The sequence below is a fragment of the Python bivittatus genome, unplaced genomic scaffold (assembly GCF_059951505.1).
Source record: "Python bivittatus isolate LINGU-HERP-01145 unplaced genomic scaffold, Pbiv_v1 ctg000080_np1212, whole genome shotgun sequence".
NCBI lineage: Eukaryota > Metazoa > Chordata > Lepidosauria > Squamata > Pythonidae > Python > Python bivittatus.
In genome coordinates, this window is record NW_028277035.1 from 5008080 (window position 1) to 5013700 (window position 5621).

The window sequence follows — 5621 nt, forward strand, 5'->3', positions numbered from 1 at the left end:
CCCAACCTTAACCCCAATGAAATCACAAGTATCATTTATGAGATGGGAGCCATGCACACACATCTATCATTTTAGGAAGTCATGGTATCAGAACTTGCTTAACCATGGTTTATGCACACAATGTCCCATAAACTACCCACCTGTCCTAGATTCACAAAAGTAGCGCTACCATATCTGGGCTGCAAAGATCTGGATGACCACTAGGTGGCAGTTTTCTATATCTCTTTGCTGCAAGTTGCAAGTTAAGTGAGTAACTTAATTCCCATTCAGCATCTCTGAACTGAATTTCAGACTTTGGCAAAGACCAAAGTCTACTACAGACATTGTACAATTTTGTTTTGGTGTTTCTTCTGTTTTAGTTCATCCTCTATGTGTTGTATTGTAAAAGTTGAGCCCCTGCATGATCCTGTTTGCAGCTCACATACTGTAGGCAGATTTAAAACACAGCACTTAAATGCTTCACAAAATGCACCTCTATTAGTGTCTTTACCTGATTTGTGGCCTTTCCCGGTTACACTTAACCATGGCATGAACAGATCCTGCAAAGATTCTTTTTGACTTTTATCTCATCTCCAGTCTGTATCTGAGGCAGGTTAGTCATCCTTAGCTGTTCTTTTGTTAAAGTAGCATTTTCCCCTTTAATTGGGCAAGGAGCTGAAGGAAGTGTTCCAGAATGCCACCAAACCTATGACCTGAAGGACCCCAACTATCAGCAGATGTCAGGCCCCTTTGAATGCACCTGCACAAAACAGAGCAAGCTTTGATAAATGGTCTAGTCATCTGTCAAACTAACATTCCCCAGCCTCATCTCACATTAAAGAGAATTCTTTTTCCCACTAGCCAATGACATCTGGTGGGAGGAGAGAAGGAAAAAACCAGAGGAACCTACTAATTCCTGTCTTTAGCAAGCCCTGTCTACCATGTACCTGTGAGAGATTAAGCTAAAAGAAGATTATACTTTTGTATCGGAGATTAAGCTAAATTTGATAAAGAGAAATAATTCTAAACACAAACAGTTGGGATGGAAGATCCTGTTACAGGATCTATATGCACTCATGCAAACATTCTGTGAAGAAAAGCTTCAAAGAGCCCCCACTTTAATGAACTCACTGATTAAGGAGGGCTGGAGGGTTCCTATCTCAGTTCTTAACATTTTGTACTCTGACTCCTGATTTTCGGCATCAAAGCTAATTGAAGAAAGACTCTGTGAATCTTGGTTCCTTGATCGTGCTCGGCAGTTAAGGGGCTTGACAGTACCGCTTGTTGGCATTGTGCCTACGACAGGATAGTGTTCATCAGTGTGGACAGCAAATGTTATGCCAGTGTAGTTTTCTGCTTGTTCAAGGACTGGTGGGTAGCCCTTTAACTTGGCCCTTTCCATCCCTAAGTTAATGCACAAGTTTCCCACACCCTTACAGAAGGCCTGAGAGAAGCAGCCGTTTTTTAAAATCTAAATTGGGAGAATCATATAGCTCTGCCATCACCACAAGCCCCTCAAATAAGCATCACGCTCACATGTAACTCACATGATCATTATTCCCAGAAATAGAAAAACAAACCCCACACCCATCCAGTCCATCTCTGGATCCCCATGTGACCCTCCCTTGGAAGTGTGGCCGGCACTGGCATTGTTTCTGAGTGACTGAATGGGCCCCTTCAGAGATCTCAAGAACCAGAGCCCCAGACTGGCATGCTGAATTGCCTATGAAAAAAGAGAGCGCTACACAGGCTCTCTCCTTTCATTCCTGTGCCTGCAGGTTCACTGCATTATAAAGTGCTCCTGCTTTGCCTTTTTCTTTTCTCTTGACCAGGGAATTTACTCCAACAGAAAATTGAGTTTGTTCCTCTGCTAGCAAGTTCTTGGAATGAGGGTGAATTGCATTCTTGCCTTTGCTCCTCCTCCATTCTGCAGGCAATCTGCAAAGAATCTAAGAGCTGCAGGCTGCTTATTCATGGCTTGAGAAGGTTAAACAAAGGCCTCATTCATCCCTGCTCTCTTTCTGCCAGTTTCTCTTTCAGCCTGCCTTGCATTTCTCTCTCCAGTATTCTCTTTTGCGAGCCCTGTTACTTAATTCCATTGACAATAACATTCACATTGGGTGGGAGCGGGGGAAATCTCTCATCCCATTCAGAAAAGACCACTTGGGTGCTTGCTTTCTTTTTCCAGCTCCCCCTCCATCTTTAAGTCTATCAGCATCCACAGATTTGAAAGCCAGCCAGAAGCGGATGAACGTAGGAACTGCAGTCAATGTAGCTGCAGAACGTGGCCGAAGGAGAACACATGCCTGTCTGTGTGAGTTCCACGCCTGCTAAGAAGGTCACAATTAGCACTTTGGAAAGCTCAGTGCATTTTATAATTAAATCGACTTCTAAAATGCGTTATAGATATGAAGAAACAGAGAGGCTTGTTCAATTTTTATACATGCTGCATTCCACAGACCACTTTCCTCCAAATCTCACACACTACCTGTGAAATACGTGGTCTAGGGATGGCAGCCTACTTCTAACTGAATAGCTGCCTGATTGCATTCACCACAAAACCAAAAGCTCTGTGGCATCTGAAAATCATGAGCACTGGTTTTCCTTCATGCTGAGAATTGCTGGAATGTGTGAAAGGAGGAGTCACACGTTCATGTGGCTTGTCTCACTTTCAGTTTGCTGCTCCTGAGTTGCTATTGCTAGTCTCTTTCTGTCAGATACAGAACTAAGACTCTGAAGTGATATCCTGGGTGCATGTCAGGTGAAAGCATGTACTCGTATGGATATGTGATATTGTGGATACCTACCACTCTTTTCCCCTGCAATTTTGAAAGAGATAAATTATGGGAATTGGCTGGATTGGACAGATGTCTTGCATCGTTGTAGTATTTTAATTCAGTATAATCATATTTCTCAATTACAAATTGTAAACTATGTTTTATTCCCCATGGTGTCAAATTACATTTTTTACTCTCCCTCCCCTCCACAACATACACAAACAGGGGAAGGGCAGTTAGAAAAATTATACATTCCTAGTCTAAGCTTTCTGTATTACAGTGATGCAATACATATATCTGTACTGATCTAGTTATCTACTTGTTATACATGTTGCAACCTACCTGGAGACCTCAGGACAGTTGTAGAAAGCAACATATATAAATACATTATTGGCAGGAATTCTGCCAAAGAATTCTTATAAATGTTTTCCAAATTCTGTTTCATCACCATTTTCTGTGGCAAGTTCCTACCTCTGAATTATTATTGAAAAAAACCTTTCTATTATATTTCTAACTGGTTTATGTTATGGAGTTACAGTATTTATTATTCCATTGACAAATGGGAATTGAAAACCTAATCTAAATTTAATATAACTGGGTGGTATGGGATATGCCCTGGATTCAGATATATCTTGAGCCTAATTAGGATCATAGAATCATAGGATTGGAAGGTACCCCAGAGGTCTTCTAGTCCAACACCTGCCCAAGGCAGGAGTCCTCATACCATCTCGGACAAATGGTTGTCCAATTTTTTCTTGAAGCCTTCTTTCCTGTACAAAAGCTTATAAGACATCCATTCCTGGCCATGACAATGCCAAAATGACAGAACGGGCAACTTGAGGAAAGGTCCATCCTTTCCTATGGGTATCATGTCAGCCCACACAAGTGTGTAAAGGGCAAAATTTGCATAACAACATCGAGACACGCATTTCAACACTTGGCCCTCCACCCTGCATGTATAGGGATGGGACTATCTGAAGGTCTTATTAGCAAGGAGGCCTTTTGCTTGCCAGGATCATTTTTTTAGCATTGAATACAGCAAAAACACAACCATTGCCCATTAAAAAAAGAGAGTGGGGAGGCAGTGTTTGAAAAATTCTCTGATCTTTAAAAGTTCCCATTGCTCTATGCAGTATGCAAAAGCTCACCTGAAGGAATGAGCACTATGGTGCCTACAGGCATCATCGTGAGACTTTTCTTGGTGCTCACTAGGTTTCTTGTCCCGCCTGTCTTTTTAAGGATTTTTTCAATTCAAAATAAAATAAGCCAGAACATAAATGCTACAAAGCCAAACACATGCCTGTAGCATCATATTTATTTACAGGAATGTTCCTGAACACAACAAAGGTCTCACTGAGGTGGTTCAGAGCATCTTGCAAGTGTGGGGAATTCATCTGTCAAATGGGTGTTTTATGATGGCCAAGTTCATCATAGCACCCATTTTGTAACTTGGCAGGTTCTCCTTTGCCAACCATTTTCTCTGTGGGCAATTTTCCCATGGCAGCTATTTTGTGAATGGCCAAGTTTCCCATGGAAGCCATTTTGCAAGTGCACTTATTACATGGTCTCGTATTCCCAACATGCCTCTGGCCCTGAAAAGTTTGCCTACCCCTCCACTATTTTCTCACTTTCATATCTTTCCTCACTGAACTGTTATGCCTCCATTCCATAACAGATGACAGAGTTTCTATTAGCTTGGTCCTGTCAATAAAGTAGAATTCTACATCTCCCCTAAATCCATGTATGTTCTTTATAACTCTGCTTCCCCATACTTCATTATCCAAAAGTTTGCAGGATTATTCTCTTTATACATGCAATAAAATATGGGGGAAGCTATATGAATCTCTTTTTAGAAAGTCCAACTCTGTAGGCTGATCTTGCAATAAAAGCCCTGATAGAATTTTACAGATTACTTCCTAAGGGGCATCTTTGTCATGCCTGCATACATGCTGCCACAAAAAACACAGGGAAGAAGCAAAATACTCTAAATTCCTCCAAGTCAACTTGAAAGGCTTAAGAAAATTTCCCATCCATCATTTCTTTCATCAGATATCTCTATAACATATGTAATATTTCATATACTGTATGTCAGCCCCACTAGGTAGACCAGGCCAAGAAATCAACTCAATAGGAAGACTAAAACTATAAATATTTTATTTGATTATAGCCAAATAAAATAAAAAGCTAACTATAAATAGCTTTTTATTTTATTGGCTATAATAACAGAATCTTACAAGTCTAATTGCACTGTATTTCCTCCTCCTCCTCCTCCTCCTCCTCCTCCTCCTTACAGTTCAGTGAATTAGGGAAGGGTCTAAACAGCTTCTGAATGTTACCTGGTGGTTCTGGACTTAAATAATGCTTCAGCCCCTTTTACCCAGGCAACAGCTCTTGTATATCTCCACCAAGGTCATCTTCTTTATTCTCTACAATATAATTGTACATAATATTTCATCCAAATTTCACCAAAATACATAGGGGGAAAGGAAAGTTGTGATTCTTGATATGTTGTGCTAATTCTTAATGTAGTTTCTTTAGTTTGGACTCTGGGTCTTCTATGAACCTAGCTACTGAACTTTGTAAAGTATGGTTTATCGGACTTCTGGGGAAGCAATGGCAGACTGAAGATGACTGTGAGAGTGGAGCTGATGGCTGAGGCGGAAAGAGTTGCTGGTGAATAGATTGGCTCCTCAGAACCCCTCTCCAGATGAAGGAGAGGACTAGGATCGCCCACAAGTTTGCTCCATATAGGGGCTCGCCTGTGATAAGACCACAAAATAGCAATCTCCAGCAGGTTTGAGAGCTGTGGGAACCAGGGGAAAATCATCCTGCGTAATCTGCGGCTCGGCACCTTCAAATAAACAC